Here is an 18,078-nt window from a genome sequence, read left to right on the forward strand (position 1 = left end):
AAGAAATAAATATACTGGTTTTCTGAGAATAATCAATAAAAAGGATACATGGAAATATAATGAAAAGAAGCTGCTTTGTGTGGGAAGAACCTGCTACTCTGTTCACTTGTTTTTAAAAAGCAAATCATGGACCAGGGCACTCATATTATGGGCTTACAGATGTCCATGGCCATCTGTGAATACTGAAAGTAAAAAAAATGCTACAGGTTACACTGGAATATATTTTGTGAGTCATTTCCTTCCAGTTACTTTAATTTACTGTACCTTATCTTTCCTTCACCCACCCCACCAAATTCACCTTGTGAGCAGTAACAGTGTTTTTGTAATCTTTCAGTTGCATTGTACAATAATTAGCCTTTTTAGTACCTCAAATGATCCTTGTTTGCTAATTCCAAAGACGTCCGAAGGAGGCAAGAATGGCCTTCAGAGCTGTTAGACTTTGGAATGAAATAGTAAATCAACTGCTGATAAGACATATATATCATATTAAACACCGGGAATCCACCACAAAATCATTACACTAAAAAGCGACAATTTTGATTGATTAAAATGGTATGGGCTGGATAGTGTTAAATCACAGTGAGTGATGTGACATTACAGTTTTACATATCATATTTCTGTCAAGACAATGAGGGTAAAAGGCATTGTCATCATATGATAACGGACAATAAGAGGAATCCTGATGTTAGATTTATTACTTGGCTTAGATTTAGAAAGAAGTAATTCTTGTCTTATGCCACTTATCAAATAACTGTAAATTCAGAGATGATGTAAAATTCTAAGGCAGAGCCACTTAGAGTTTTGACAAAGTGCCAGCTATAAAGTATTTACTGTTCTCAATGATTCTGCCTTGCACACTTAAATATTTATCAGAAACATGAACCCTTCTGATAAATGTTTCTGATCTTTGTTGGTGTTTTTTTAAGCTTATATTTTTCATTAGAAGCTGGGTTCCCTATTTTCATAATAATAATAATATAAAAATTAATAATCCGCTGCTGTTCTTAAAATAAGGATTGTTGGTAATATACATTATTTCATTATATTTATTTTAATGTGACGTACATAACATTTTCATGGTTTATGTCCTTTGCCATTTTCATTTTAGAGGCATGGAAGATTATCCACATTATCGACAGTGATAGTCATGACTCATGGCATATAGTGACTCAGCATTAGTAGAGCCTAATTGTTAGAGCCCTACCAAATTCATGGTCCATTTTTGTCAATTTCAGGGTCATAGGATTTTAAAAATAGTAAATTCCATGATTTCAGCCATTTAAACCTGAAACTTCACGGTGCTGTAATTGTAGGGGTCCTGACTCAAAAATGAATTTTTTTGTGGGGGGTCGCCAGATTATTGTAGGGGGGGTTGCAGTACTGCTACCCTTACTCCTGCGCTGCTGGTGGCGGCGGCGCTGCCTTCAGAGCTGTGCAGCTGAAGGGTGGTGGTGGCCGGGAGCCCAGCTCTGAAGGCAGAGCCGCCACCAGCAGCAGTGCAGAAGTCAGGATGGCATGGTATGGCATTGCCACCCTTACTTTTGCACTACTGCCTGCAGAGCTGGGTCCTCAGTCAGCAGCCACCACTCTCCGGCCACCCAGCTCTGCAGGCAGCAGCGCAGAAGTAAAGGTGGCATGGTGTGGTATTGCCACTCTTACTGCTGCTGGTGGGGCGCTGCCATCAGAGCTGGGCACCCACCGAACTCTGAAGGCAGTGCAGAAGTAAGACTGGTAATACTGTGACTCCCCCTAAAATAACCTTGTGACTCCTCCTGCAACTTCCTTTTGGGCAGGACCCCCAATTTGAGAAACACTGGTCTCCCCCATGAAATCTGTATAGTATAGGGTAAAAGCACCTAAAAGACCATATTTCACTGGGAGAGACCAGATTTCATGGTCCATGATGCATTTTTCATGGCCGTGAATTTGGTAGGGCCCTACTAATTGTCATTCACCTCTTACGATTTGATCCCTTGTGCATGTATAGTGTTTTCTATGGCCACACTTATTATTATTTAACATTTACATCATCACAGCACCTAGAGGCCGAAGCCAAGTGGGGAGCACATTGTGCTAGTCCCTGAACAAATGCACAGTAAATGACAGTCTTTGCCCCAAACAGCTTACTGTCTAAAAGACAAAACATAACAGGTGTATGAGATACATAAGCAGGGGGGAGGGAGGAAGGAAGGATGATATAACAAAAGGGATCTGATGTTTAAGCACCAGTTGTGTGCATCCTTCTTAGCCAATCAATAGCTGCTATCAGATAGCAGCTTGCTGTATGCATTACAGCAGGGATGAGTTTTTAAGAAGAGACTTGAAAGAGAATGGTAGTCATAGGTGGTGGTTTATAGATTTGGAATGAGAGTTTTGCTTAAGAGACAACTTGAGAGAAAGCACAAAGATTCTTGTGAGAGAAACAGACAGGCAGACAATCAAGTCTGGCATTGTTGGCGGAGCAACCGGCATGTGGACTTCATAATAGGATAGACAGGCTGGGACAAGGAGTTCATGTTTGTGGTTGAAGAGAGGGATCCACTATATTTTTAATGACAGGTTTCAGAGTAGCAGCCGTGTTAGTCTGCATTCGCAAAAAGAAAAGGAGTACTTGTGGCACCTTAGAGACTAACCAATTTATTTGAGCATAAGCTTTTGTGAGCTACAGCTCACTTCATCGGATGCATTCAGTGGAAAATACAGTGAGGAGATTTATATACACACAGAACATGAAAAAATGGGTGTTATCATATACACTGTAGGGAGAGTGATCACTTAAGATGAGCTATTACCAGCAGGAGAGCCGGGGGGGGGGAAGAAAACCTTTTGTAGCGATAATCAAGGTGGGCCGTTTCCAGCAGTTAACAGGAATGTCTGAGGAACAGTGGTGGGCGGGTGGGAGGGGGAAATAGTTTTACTTTGTGTAATGACACATCCACTCCCAGTCTCTATTCAAGCCTAAGTTAATTGTATCCAGTTTGCAAATTAATTCCAATTCAGCAGTCTCTCATTGGAGTCTGTTTTTGAAGTCCTTTTGTTGTAATATTGCGACCTTTAGGTCTGTAATCGAGTGACCAGAGAGATTGAAGTTTCCCGACTGGTTTATGAATGTTTTAATTCTTGACATCTGATTTGTGTCCATTCATTCTTTTACGTAGAGACTGTCCAGTTTGACCAATGTACATGGCAGAGGGGCATTGCTGGCACGTGATGGTATATATCACATTGGTAGATGTGCAGGTGAACGAGCCTCTGATGGTGTGATTGATGTGATTAGGCCCAATGATGGTGTCCCCTGAATAGATTTGTGGACACAGTTGGCAACGGGCTTTGTTGCTAGGATAGGTTCCTGGGTTAGTGGTTCTGTTGTGTGGTGTGTGGTTGCTGGTGAGTATTTGCTTCAGGTTGGGGGGCTGTCTGTAGGCAAGGACTGGCCTGTCTCCCAAGATTTGTGAGAATGATGGGTTGTCCCTCAGGATAGGTTGTAGATCCTTGATGATGCGTTGGAGAGGTTTTAGCTGGGGGCTGAAAGTGATGGCTAGTGGCATTCTGTTATTATCTTTGTTGGGCCTGTCCTGTAGTAGGTGACTTCTGGGTACTCTTCTGGCTCTGTCAATCTGTTTCTTCACTTCAGCAGGTGGGTATTGTAGTTGTAAGAATGCTTGATAGAGATCTTGTAGGTGTTTGTCTCTGTCTGAGAGGTTGGATCAAATGCGATTGTATCGTAGAGCTTGGCTGTAGACAATGGGTTGTGTGGTGTGGTCTGGGTGAAAGCTGGAGGCATGTAGGTAGGAATAGCAGTCAGTAGGTTTCCGGTATAGGGTGGTGTTTTATGTGACCATCGCTTATTAGCACCGTAGTGTCCAGGAAGTGGATCTCTTGTGTGGACTGGTCCAGGCTGAGGTTGATGGTGGGATGGAAACTGACGTTCCTGTTAACTGCTGGAAATGACTCACCTTGATTATCACTACAAAAGGTTTTCTCCCCCCCCCCCGCCCCCAGCTCTCTTAAGTGATCACTCTCATTACAGAGTGTATAACACCCATTTTTTCATGTTCTGTGTGTATATAAATCTCCTCACTGTATTTTCCACTGAATGCATCCGATGAAGTGAGCTGTAGCTCACGAAAGCTTATGCTCAAATAAATTGGTTAGTCTCTAAGGTGCCACACGTACTCCTTTTCTTTTTGTATATTTTTAATGTAGTTGTGATACTAGCAGGTGGGCTTTGCTGAACTAGCTCATGAAGTCTTTTAATGTCATTGCGGTAGAAGAGGGCTAAGTGAAGCTGACTTGGAAACAACCCCCTTTTTCAAATACAACAGTGTACCATAAAGCACTACTCAATAGCAGAAAAAAATTGGTGGCTGCACATGTTGGCCTGGGACATAAAAAGATAGATTTCATGCCAGTGCACCTGCTGGGAATTAGAGAGAGATAAGGTGGGTGAGGTAATATCTTTTATTGGACCAGCTTCTATTGGTGAAAGAGACAAGCTTTCTTCTCCAGGTCTTTTAGGAATTGTCATTGCACCTATCTGATCAAGATCTTGTATAAGTGTCCATCACTTCAGAATCTGGAATAATTCCACTGGTTCAGTGGTGTTACGGATTTATAGTGGTATAAGTGAGAGCAGAATTTGGTTCTTTGGCCTTTTTCCTTCGAGTTTTCCATCCTGTTTCAGCCTGGGGAACAAACATAGACTGATAATTTTATGCTGAGTGACAATAAAAAAGCATTAAAAAACTATTAAAATAGCCTCCAAGGATTATTTTTCTCCATTCATGATTCAGACTGGCAGTCACAGTCAGAGAATGTGAGACTAATGTACATTAAATTTCCCATGCCATTTGGCTCTCCGAGGCCTATGCATTGAAAACAAAAAAGTTTCCATGGCCTGGTTGAATTTCTGATGAATAGATAAGGCTGGGTGCAGAGCTGCATTCTGTGACCCTCTGTAGCTTGCACTTAGTCCCTCCACAGCTTCTGTGACAGGAAAGGTTCAAGATTATTTTGAGTGAGCGTAGCCTTTTCAAATCACATCTGTGAAACACAGAAGAGCTGGGTAGCAGTCATCTTTAAAAATAGGAGAGTTTGCAAAACTGGGGCAGGTTATTAAAGCACTTTTGAAATATCTCAGCAGTCTCAGTGTAAGAACCAAAATAAATCCCTTGAAATCACATTAGGAACTCTGTATTTTCTGTTACAGATTTTTTCCTCTTAGATATCTAAGTGGAAACAAACAAATGAAGTCTCCACTAAAGTGGTAAAAACTAAGGGCATTCATAATTAAAACTGCCACTGTGCCAGAGTCTTGGAGCAGTATGTGATCTTCTAAAGCACATGATGCCAGAAAGACATGATGTAATTCCCCAGGGGAGCCACAAAACTAAGTCCACCACAATTTAAAGTGAAACCCTCTATAACCTTAACATTACATTTATTTTCGTATGAGCTTTAGTGGTCTGTTATTGGTGGGGAGGGGGACGTGGAGAAGGGGAGAGGAAAAACAGGAAGGGGAAGAGGCAGGAGACATAAGAGGGTTGAATGCATCTCCTAGAATTTTCCTGCTCTCTCTTACCTAGACACCATCACTCTATATGGGTCATTATGAAAGTCTTTCTTGTCTTGGGAGGGTTGGATGCCATCCCAGACTTTGGTTAGAAAGCAGTTTAAGGATTCCCTCGAATCTGAGTATGTTGTGCATCCCACAGTCCTAGCTACCATAGCAGGTCACAGCCAAGCACCCTGGTTTTGGGTCACAATCAAATTAATACCAAAACCATTGTAATGAGCTTGCAAAAATGTGGCTGCATTGATTCCTTCCATATAAAGGAGTTGCTACTAAATCTTTCTCTCTTGTCTCTTAACATTCTCAGGCAGAATCTCACTAGAAACCACAACCTTTGTTTATATCATCTGGTTACTGCTGGCCCTTTTGGCTCTTTTGGCCCAATCCTAAAGTGAATGCTAAATCTCCCATAGGAGGATCAGGCCCTTTGGTTGTAAATTTTAATCAGGTTAAATTCTATTTCTCGTTTTTGATTAAACAAGTTTCATTTGTTCAGTTTTTCATTGTTATTGTAGGGGTTACTTTGGTCCAAAATCTGCTTCATTTATAATATATTTTTTTTCATAATGTAAAACCTGAGACCTTGCCTTCCCACACTCCAGGGGCGTCAGCATCTTGTGGAAGTAAGCTGATAATATCTAACTACTTTGTTGCATAATTGAAATGCAGAATACTAAACAGTATTGTTTCCAGATTTATATGCATGCTTTTTTTGACACTAGATGTCACTGTAGGACTGAGAGAAAGCTTAACTAAGAGGGTGAAATATGACTTCATCTTTCTCATGTAGCCTGTTAGCATCTGCTTCATAGCCGAAAGGAGCCAGCATGGAATTGGTGCTTACACAGTTTGTTGGCAACTCTAGAGCAACATTTATGTAGGGCAGCATATCCCAAACATGAGTAACTGGGTGTGAGGGTTGCTTCTCTGTCCAGTGTTTAAAATGTAGGGTATACTTGTGTTTTAGAACATAATGGAGTTGTCTCAAAGATACCTGTTATAAATGTCACGAAAATAGTTTGTGTCTATAAACAAGGGTCTTTTGAAATTGTCAGCCCTTGTAACTCCCACTGTCTTTCACAGGATTTGCACAGCTAAAACCTAACACACAGTAAATGTAAATTTACTCCAAACTATTAACCCAAGATTCAAGGAATTTACCAATGATAAAGTGATCAAATCTCTTTGGCCACAACCTTTGTTTGAGTTCAGTTTGATTTTATTCCAATCTGTCATCTTTATTTTTGTTTTTTGTTTTCTTTGCATCCTTTACTTTTCATTTCCTCTGTCTTTAGTGCATCTTTCTTACTCATATCTTAAAGCATATTTTCCCATTGTTTTTCTATATTTTTAAATTTCTCACTTTCCTTTTTGATGCACATTGTAGTGCTTTCATCTCATTACTCTCTTCATCGCTAGTTTTCTTTCTAACTCGGCTATTTTTCTGTCTCTTCATCCTGTTGTTTTTTTCTCTCATGTAGTAGGAGCAGAGACTGAAGATGTCTTTCACCCCGATTCACCCAAATCTTCAATAGTCTTTCCTCCTCATCCCTGAATCTATCACTCCTTCACTGTCCCTTTCCTCTGTCTCACTCTCTGCTTCTTTTCCCCCCCGGAATCCACTTTTCCCATTTCCTCCCTCCAAGTCCATTGTTTTATGCCGTCCTCTTTCTTCGCTCTTGTTTAGTATATGTTTTTTTCTGACCTTCCTTGTTTTCCCACCTACAGAGTTTCCCTTCCATCTTTTCCTTATCTTCTGCCATTTGATCTCTACCCATCCTTGGTTCTCCCTTCTCTGCTACCTGTTCCCACCCTCTTAAATAGTATATGAGTATCTTTGGGCTTTTTGCCTGTGTCAGCAATGTAGGCACCTGGGAGAAAAGGATCTGTAGCAAGAAAGTGCTGCATATGCAGCTCCCCACCATCACTCCTGGCAGCCCACAGGGCATGGACCTGGTTAAAGGTGGTGTAACCGGAACTGGGAACAGACTCAGAACTGCATGACCCATTTCCCTTGCATTGTTTAAGGAGCAGTGTGCCAAAGATTTACTCTCTTTACAGCATTAAGCAAAGGTCCACTCACATCTGACTGGCTTCTTCTAGCTATCCATGCATGTTCTCGGTGTTCCTCAGTCTTTTGGCTATGGCTGCCCATAGAGCCACTAGAATTATTTCTTACCAATAAGATGCACTATGAATTTAGTCTTTTTTTTTCCCTGAGGGACTCATTGAAAACTGATCCTGGTTTTCTGCCAATGTCTTCATTATTTGTAAGTTCTCACTACACAGTTTGGATGAATTCTTTTCAGAATACAGTTTCTTCAGAGTGTTCACTTTAGCTGTTTTCTGTTAACTATGATGATCTCCTAAGTCCGATGGTATTGTTTCTGCTTACTGATTGGATGACAAACCTTTTAAACAGGAGAAAAACCCAAATAATTCAAATGGGCATTCATTTTTTAAACCAGTAATCATTCATGTTTCACTAACATTCACGAACATTTTCATGGTACCAGGAGGTTGTCTGAATATCTGAAAAAACCTGTTATGATGACCTTATGGCTTTCAACAAATTGAAATTTCCACTGTTATTCATCTGCATTTTTGCAAATCAGTAGAAGTTTTTTACCAGAAAAATAGGAATTGCCATCTGAATCAGACCATTCGTTTATCTAGTCTAGAACCTTGTCTGTGAGAGTGAGTAGTATGAAGTGCTTTTTGAGGAAGAACCCTGCATTATCAACCTCTGGGATACCCTGCCCCATAGAAAGTTTCTTCATAACCTCCAAAAGTTAGTAGTTGGATTATGCCCTGAAACTTTCCAGAACTCTTTTTTAAAAAATGTTTACTATTATAAATCTGGATATTCTTTGATACCATGTAGATGTTTAATCCTTTATTTTTATTCTGACTAAGCTCTGGGCCTCCATTATTCAACCAGCTCTAGTTACTAGGCTTGCTGTCTCTGAAGTCCAGCAGCAACAACACTGTTTATGTTCTACCTTGCTGGAATGAGCTGCGTTCTGGGCCATTGTAGTAACTGCCCCTTGTGGAACACTGTTCACAGTGTAATACTCAACTGAAGGGACGATGAAATTACACTGTTTACATGTTTCTGATTAGTTAAGTGATGTTGGCCAGGGGCTGCAAAGGCAGAACTGCCACTGAAGTGAAAAGCATCATAATCAATGTATTACAAATATACAAATTGTACATCTGGAGTAGAATAAAAACATAGCTTTCCATATACAGGGGTCATAAAACACTAATGGGAGAGTAAGCATGTTTCTCAATCACAGCTCTCTTTTTTTGCTCAGCAGGCAGCTAGTCACCAGTAATTACGGGGGTGGGGGGTGGAGGGGGAAAATGTACTTCACCTGCATTGTTTAAGAATTTTTGTTGTTGCAGAAATAATATGGTATGACTCAGAGAAAGATGACATCTGGCAATTCAGCCGCTTACCCTTGATGTAACACTTTGATTTATAGCACATTAGAATGTTCTTTCAGTGTAAGTAACAACTAAAATCTGAAAACTAGTTAAAAGAACATGCAATGGAACCTCTATGTTTTTAATTGACTAGTGACTCCTGTATATCCTTTAGCTGTGAAACAGCCTTTTTCTTTCCTTCTCTCTTGCTCTCTCTTTTTCCCCCTGCAGCTGGTAATAGTTTATGGAGCATGTTGCTGTGTTAATACCTTGTTAAGGCTGTTTCAGCTGCTGGGTCTTTGAGAGGTCAGTGTCAGGACTATTTTACTGTGAACCCTTGATGTGCAGGGTAAAGCCGGGGACAGGTAGAACTTTCACCCTCTCACACTGCAGGAAGCCTTACTGCTTTCGGCATCCCCCCTCCCATAATGCAGTGTTGCTGGCTGTATAAGCAATAAAAAATAGTATGTTTCTGGTCACAAGTAATTAGGGAAGCTTTAAGAAACATTTATGTTAATGGACTAGACATAACATCACTGGCATTACTTGATATTTCTAAATTCAGTTTGGTAAAGCTGCAGGTGTTAAAGAGCTGTTGAATGTAGTTGTCTATACATTTTTGACAGGTAGCAAAAAAGTCATTCTCCAGCTTATAAAGTACCAGTAAAAATAAAAGCATAAGTTTAAAAATGTTCATATTGTCATACTTGCGGTATTACATCACTGGCGACTGCATTTGGCAGGTTTCTAAACTATAGTCGATGGTATTTGGGATAAGCCAAAGATCAGATCTGAAAAGGGAATATTAACATCTCATTTTTCAGTTCTAGGTAATATTTTAAATTTCCTAATAGAAGTTCATCCAAAAAACATACCTTACTTAGATTCCCAATTGTGAAATGGAAAAACATATTTTAGGAGCCTAATAGAAATAAAATCCAGTTTGCATGCCTGCTGTTTCCAACACAAAGCTTTAAAAAAAAAAAAAGAAAAAGCAAAAAAAGGAAGGTGACCAGAAACACAGTATTTTCCCTTCATTCTTTTTCTGGTTAATTTCAACATGCAGGTTGAGCGGTCAATTTTTGCACTCAGTTGGTTGTGAGGTTAATCATAGGCCAGGAACGTTTGTTTCTGTAAAACTTGTTTAACTCACTGGCTGCTGCTACATTTAGTTTTAAGTTTCAGAGTAGCAGCCGTGTTAATCTGTATTCGCAAAAAGAAAAGGAGTACTTGTGGCTCCTTAGAGACTAACAAATTTATTTGAGCTTTCGTGAGCATCTGATGAAGTGAGCTGTAGCTCACGAAAGCTTATGCTCAAATAAATTTGTTAGTCTCTAAGGTGCCACAAGTACTCCTTCTCTATTTAGTTTTAGTTTTCTTTTATACTACATAATTTAAGAAAAAATATCAAGACTAATTAGTTAATGAGAAATTCATATAATGAGAACCAAATGCAATGTTTATGTCATGTACAATATATGTCTATGTATCCTAAAAGGTAGGAATGCAACCATTATTCAAAACTGAGTAAAATCTTTGAAATAATTATTAACAGATGTGTTGTGAATTAAGATTTCAGTATAAGAACAATTTGTTGCAAATGGTAAAATGTGAATGCTTTATGTATTTTTTTTAGATTGTTTTATAATTGCTTTTTAAAGAATTGCTTGGATTTTTAGTTGTCCACCACTTGGGTTTTCTCATTTAATCTTTCAAGCCAATGTAAGAATCTATATTAATGGCTTGCATTTCTTTACCACCTTCCACTTAAAGCTCTCAAAGCACTTTAGAAATATTAATGAATTAAATAGCCCAGAGGTGGATATTTTCTCTGTTTTACAAACGAGGAAATGGAGGATCACTGAGGCTAAGTAACTAGACCAATCTCGGAGGCAGAGCCAGGAATAGAACCTAGATATCCTTATCTTTTACAAGATCATGTTTCCCTTTCATTTTCCCTAACTGCATGGTTTATTCATTGTATTAATTTTACTTAATAATGCAGTGTTGCCATTCATGGCATCTAGGTTTGAGACAAAAGCAGATACAATTGCCCACAATGGGAAGCTATAGGAGCTCTCTGCTTTAGTAATCAGACTCTAGCTCACATACCAGGAAAAATAAGGTAATTAAGTCAAGAAAGTAATTCTATAGTTTAGACCCTATCAGATAAAGTCATGACTAAAAAAACAAGCACGGCAGAATCACCTGAATACTAGCAAACTTGGGCTCAGTGCTATGGAATCAAAACTTGTACTCCATCTAGGGATGGGCAAATAAAATGCCGAGCACCATGAATACCGGCCATGTTAGTGAATATCAATCAGAAGGCATTCAGCTACTGGATATCTGAAAGTGCATACGCCAAAACAGGGCTACTGGCAATTTCCAGGTCTCATGAATCTTGGAGGAGACCAAGAGGAAAAAAATCTCATTGCTCTTGTTTCAAACCTATACGAATTCCCATAAATTAAAGTTCCCTTTTAAAAGGGATAAAATCATAGCTAGAAAGGGTGAACCAGAGAGAAAGAGCCTGCCAGACTTCGTTTGTGTTGCTGGTTGCATTGCTAGCACAGGAAGGCAAGAGAAACGTGAGCAAGGGGCAGGCATACAAATATTCCTCAGTAGTGTGTGTATATATAAGATGGGCTGTGACACCATGTGCTGCTGTAAATATTGATGCATCTGTTCTTTTCTGAGAGCTAGCTCAAGTTGTGATGTTGCAGTTGTTGGCTGTTGAGTTTAGTTTTCTCTAAATTTTAGACAATTGGTACCAATTGATTTTAAAAAAGGAGGTTTGAGACCACTGTGAAAAACTGTAGGTGAGCTGTCATGCACTTACATTTGCATCTGCATAGGGTGACCAGACAGCAAGTATGAACAATCGGGACAGGGGGTCGGGGGTAAAAGGCACCTATATAACACAAGGCCCCAAATATCGGGACTGTCCCTATAAAATTGGGGCATCTAGTCAGGCTACATCTGCAGTTGCTGCCAATACAACAAGCAAATCAAGTAAATGCACGTGCAAATCAGCATTTAGAGGCCTGTCTGGCCATTTGCCCTTGCACGTAGCTGATTCATATGTGCCAGATAGGCACACAATTGTACAGATTGCTTTTTTTTTTTTTTTAAATCCCCTTGCCTATTTTTAAGTGGCTTTTGAAGTGAAGTGGGGGACTCTGTGCTGCTATTTCCCTTTGGTCTGAAGAGGCAGGAATTTCTGATCTTCCATTTTAAGAAGAACACATCTAGACTACACGAGCACAGTGACAGAGGGGATAGAATGTGGCATTACTAAACTCAAATGGAGCAGACGCAGTAAACCTCCCCTTTTAGTAGCCTTGTTAGTACTGCTTCTGGCGATTTTCTTCTGTCTGTTATCACAGCTATGAATACCATCTCTTCCATTGTTTGGGCTTGACTTCAGTGAAGTTATGCCAGTGAAGAATTTGGCTTCTTGTCTGTTATGCCTAGGACATTGATAATATTGTAATCTGATGAGTGGGAGGACATTAGTGAGGAGATAAGGAAGAGTTAAAAGTGCAACTGTCAGATTCTAATGTATTTTCTCCAGCAGAGACACTTGAAGTCCAAGCTAAAGAAGACAAACAGTAAGGAGGGCAGTGATAGCTACAGCACCTACAGTTCCTTTCTGTTTGTCATTTTGGAGGAGGAAAAGAATATGCAAGCTGTCAGAAACAATACATGGCAAGGGGGGTGGGAAGAAAGAAAACTGATCAAGGACCCCCCGTGCATTTAAAGCTATGACAGTACTAATCACTTCATTCTTCCATTCCTTTATGCAATCACTGGTAAGAAGAGGGCTGTGAACTACCATCAGCAGTAGCAGCTGCAGGTAGCTCTGGACATCAAGGATATATCTACAGAGTCCGCAGCAGTTAGACTCCCAGCCTGGATCAACAGATGTGGGCTAGTAGAGCTCGTGCTAACATTTTATAAAAATAGCTGTGTAGACAGAGCTTTGAAATTGCAGCTCAGGCTCTGAATCCCACCCCACTCCCTAGGCTTCAGAGCCTGAGCTCTAGCCGCAGCCACAATTTCAAAGCACAGACTACACCGCTATTTTTAGAGCTCTAGCACAAACTTTGCTCACCCAAGTCTGTTGACCTGGGCTGGGAAGCTCGCTTTGTGCAGACTCCAGAATGCTGTGTAGATGTATGCAAAGGCACATAGCCTGAAACACAAATTAATTGAGTCCTACTGGTGATGCACCGACACATGGTAATGTGTAGGGCCCTACCAAATTCATGGCCATGAAAAACGCATCACGGACCATGAAATCTGGTCTTTTGTGTGCTTTTACCTTATAGTATACTATACAGTTTTCATGGAGGAGACCAGCGTTTCTCAAATTGGGGGTCCTTCAGAGCTGGGCGGCTGAAGAGTGGCGCCTGCTGGCCGAGGCCATCCTTACTTACCATGCCATCCTTACTTCTGCGCTGCTGCTGGCAGCGGCTCTGCCTTCAGAGCTGGGCTCCCAGCCAGCAGCCGCCGCTCTCCAGCTGCCAAGGTCTGAAGGCAGGGCCACCGCCAGCAGCACCACAGAAGTAAGGGTAGCAGTACCACTACCCCTCCTGCAATAACCATGCAACAACCCCACAATTCCTTTTTGTGTCAGGATCCCTACAATTGCAACAACTGTAATATTTCAGATTTAAATAGCTGAAATCATGAAATTTCTAATTTTTAAAATTCTATGACTGTGAAATTCACCAAAATGGACCGTGAATTTGCTAGGGCCCTAGTGATGTGGCAGCCTCTTCAAGGGTTAATATTCTTAATGCACTAAACTAATGTTTTCTTGAATGCCAAGTCCATTGGTTAAGATGCTAGATTTCCCAGTACAGGATTTCATACAGTGATTTATTTGTAAATGGTGTGGGGGGGGGAGGTGCAAGGAGTGGAGAGTCAAATATCCACCCATACCCTCTAATTAACCTATTCCTTCACTGACTCTAGCAATTACTTATTATAATAATAATAATAATACCTAGCTGTTATAGCACTTTTCCTCCATAGATCTGTGATGGGGTATTCACCCCACACTGGAACGGAGGGGGTAAAAAGCAGCCTAGAGGTACTGCACGCAGAAGCCAATCAGGGCCCAGCGGGCTCACATAAAAGGGAGCTGCAGGGAGCCCAAGGAGAGAGGACTGTGTTCTTAGTAGGCTGCAGAAAGGTAGCACCTTGGACAGAGCAGTTGCTGGCAGGGACCGGGGGATCAAGAGGGAGTTCCTGGCTGGCTACTGGGACTTGTGAGCTGGAGCCCCTGAGAGGAGGGCAAAGAAGGTGCTGGGGCCACATGGAAGTGGCCCAGGGAATTGAAGCAGCACTGGTGGAGAAGTTAAGGAGAGGCAGCAGGAGGCCTGGGCAAGGACCCGGAATAGTGGAAGGGCCTGCGTCCCCACCGTACTCTCTGCTTGGGAAGTGGCTGGATTGGACTGGGAGATACGCCACCTCCCGTAAGGGGGAAACCACATATGGTGGCATGGCCAGAGGACTGAGTCACATGAAAAGGACACTGCAGTTCCTGGGCTCAGACATGTCTACAGGTGGAGAAGGCAGTGGGAATGGCACCACCAGGAGAGGGTGCACTGGCTGAAAGAGCTAATTCCTGAGTCAGCCAGCAGGAGGCGCCACTCTGGTGAGTGGACTCCATCACATAATCTCAAAGCTCTTTCTAAAAGAGGTCAGTATCATTATCCCTGTTTTACTGAGATGGGAAAACTGAGGCACCTAGTGGGAAAGTCACTTGTCCAAGGTCACCCAGCAACTGACTGACAAAGCCAGGAAAAGAACCCAGTTCTCCTGAGTTTTAGTCTACTTCTCTATCCACTAGGCTACACTGCTTCCTTCCTAGCCAGCTAGCATATATTTTTTCCTAATTCACACTCCTATCTAATCAATAGGTGACTGATAATTTAGGGCACTTAAATTTGGATAAGGATTGTAAATGAAACAAAGAATGAATTACATCTTCTAGTCTCATCCAGTAGAAAAAAAACCATGCTAACTGCTCAGCTTCCCTGATCATCATATCAGTTCTCCTGGGCAGGTGCTGAGCCATTAATAAAATTTTGCCTAGGAACTGAAAGATACTTACATTAAGCATGCTGCGAGTGATGTTGTTGGTTATGGCTCATCCTCTGGAAGAGAAAGAACCAGGAGTGGAGAGATGAACAGACCTCATGTCAGGAAGTGTATACAAGAAAGGCATGGGCTCGTGGTTAGCGCACAGGATTGGGAATCAGGAAATGTGGACTGCATTCCTGACTCTCACTTCCTTACTGTTTGTGATTTTTAAAAAACCCATACCTTCTGGCCTCAGTTTCCCCATCTGTAAAATGAGAAATGCTGACGACAGCTGGCTAGAAACGTGAATTCACATTCTGTGGGAAATTCTGAAATTTTAAAAAAAATCATTCTGAAGTAGAACGAACAATGAAATTTCAAAATTTCCCATGGAATGGGAATTCCAAACTTTTTTGTGTTGAAAAGTTCAAAATGAAATGTTTGTACTATTTCAAAACATTTCTGAAGCTCACTGAGCTGTCCAGCGTCCCGGCAGCCTGTCAGGTGGGGAACTTGTCATCATGGGAAGTATGGGAGCTGGGCCTTCCAGACTGACAAAAAGATGGGGGCCAGCTGGCAGGAAATCTGCCTGGTTTCCTTCAGAATTTCATCCAAGTTGACACATTCCCACAGAAAGTTTCAATGTCAATGTTAGAGAGACAAGGTGGGCAAGATAATATTTTTTTATTGGACCAACTTCTGTTGGTGGGATGGAGACAAGCAAAAGAAGTAGGTCCAATAAAATATATTACCTCATCTACCTTGTCCCTCTAATATCCTGGGACCTACATGGCTGCAACTACAATGCATTTGTCAATGTGACAGAGTGCTGGAAGCTAACAGGTGAGCCAGCACTCTGATCATTTAGGCACCAATCAGTTCCTTTGGAGAAGGCTGATTGGAGATATGCAGCTGATCAGTCTGGGAGGCTTGATGAACCAATTAGCCATCAGCTGAGGGCTATAAAAGACAACCCAGGAAGAAAATCACAGGGGGAGGATCAGGGCTCGTGTGCTCAGATATTAAGGAATGGAGATCACTGTTATGGACCTGTGGGGAAGGACAAGAAGCAGTGTAAATACTTTGCTGCATGAGGCTGTATTGGTGATGGGGAATATAAATAAATTAATGTGCAGATTCCCTTTACTGAAAAGAATCTGAGAAGTTCCTGGGGCAACAGAGGATGGAAATGGAGTAAACAAATCAGCATTTTCCAATGGAAGACTATTATGTCAGAAAATCTCTGACCAGCTCTTATGCTAACCTTTGTAAAGGGCTGTGAGGTCCTAGAAAGAGAATTGCTATACAAAGGGAAAGGATTCCTATTACTTCTCATTATTTGAGTAAGTTAAACTTTGCACTTAAATTAGTTTATGATGACTAGAAATGTACTAGATATATTTTAAATTTATTTGTAACTTTAAAATAGTCTCTAGTGTGAACTAGCTGGATTCACCTCTCTAGGGTTCTAATTATTTGGATGTTGCATTACCCTTTTTCTTATTTTGCCAGTTGTGGCAGACAGCATATTTGGGACTGATTCCAAGGGTTTTAAAGCTTCTCTTTCCATCTGCTTTCTTAAAATTGCACAATCTGAACCAGTACTGCCATCTGGGAAATAATTTGATCTTGTGATGGAGTAGAATCATTTGTATAAACTAAAACAAAAATGGTCATTTCTTTAGAGTGAAAATTAACAGCTTTCCCCTCCCTACCTAAAGTTCCTGCCAAATAATGGTAGAATGAGCTGCTTGAGGGAACTTAACAGTAAAGCAAAAGTTATTACAAGTCTTTGGATATGTCAGCACTGAAGCCAGAAGGTGTAAGTTACGCCTTGGGGAGATATTCCTGTGCTAGCTCTGATCCAGCTAGCATGCTAAAAACAGAGTGTAGCTGGGCTAGTTGAAGGGGCTACCCGCCTTGAGTACCATCCCCTTCCAAGACCTCAGATATGTACTTGGCATGTCTAGCTCCACCTCCTGCTCCAGCTGCTATGGTTACATTTTTTTTTGTAGCATGCTAGCTCAATCAGAGCTAGTGAGGGTATGTGTCCTAGAGCTGGAATTTATACTTCCAGCTCCACTGTAGATATACTTGTGACCATCGGGGTCCAGATACCCCCAGGTGAAGAACAGGGGGTCTGAGCCCTAAAGAATAAGCAATTGAATCAGCTATAAAAGTGGAAATGAGTTAGGTCTTTTATGAAAGTCAGTGATATGAATCAGTAATATGTCAATAAAAAGAAAAGGAGTACTTGTGGCACCTTAGAGACTAACCAATTTATTTGAGCAAATAAATTGGTTAGTCTCTAAGGTGCCACAAGTACTCCTTTTCTTTTTGCGAGTACAGACTAACATGGCTGTTACTCTGAAACCTGTTAGTATGTCAATGTGAACTGTTTGCAGTAACACTGTATGGAGAATCATGGATACTGACTGATTATATACTTTAAAGTCTGTGACCAAACATAGGGGGGTAACAGGCTTTCACCAGACAGGAGGAAAGGCAGCTATCTACCTCTCTCCAATGTAAATTAAGCATTATGGAATCAAAACAATGGAAGTCTCATTTGCATATGAATCAGCAAGGCAATGGGAAGTCAGCAGGAAGGGAAGAACAGCAGGAGGTCATCCTGACCCTGAGGACAAAACAACGCACTTTGGGGAAATATAAGCAGAAGGAAAAAGCCACTTTGGCATCCATCACTTAAGGAACAGCATGCTGTGAGCCTGTGAAAGTCTCCGGACTACGTATGATGCTATCTTGATGTCCGTGAGAAAACTCCCTAGGCAAAGGTTGTAACTTTCTATTAAGTTGTAGTGACTAGAAAGCATCATTTGTATTGTTTAATTTGTAACTATACCTGCCTCTTTCATTCTTGCTTAGTATCACATAAATCTCTTGTTCTTTAATACAACGTATGCTTGTTTAATTACAAAACCATCTCTGTGCTGTGTATTAAACTGGAGGGTGAGTTCTTA

The 18,078-nt window shown here is 41.0% G+C and overlaps 1 long non-coding RNA gene across 1 annotated transcript; it reads right to left on the reverse strand.

Moving 5' to 3' along the window:
- Positions 1–1,729: 1,729 nt before the first annotated feature.
- Positions 1,730–17,603, reverse strand: LOC122466062. Its single transcript, XR_006291281.1, has 3 exons — positions 17,593–17,603; positions 14,439–14,441; positions 1,730–1,940 (listed from the first exon to the last, which is right to left on the reverse strand). It is a non-coding gene; the product is annotated as an uncharacterized LOC122466062 (long non-coding RNA).
- Positions 17,604–18,078: the final 475 nt, after the last annotated feature.

Source organism: Chelonia mydas, chromosome 5, assembly GCF_015237465.2.
Source record: "Chelonia mydas isolate rCheMyd1 chromosome 5, rCheMyd1.pri.v2, whole genome shotgun sequence".
NCBI lineage: Eukaryota > Metazoa > Chordata > Testudines > Cheloniidae > Chelonia > Chelonia mydas.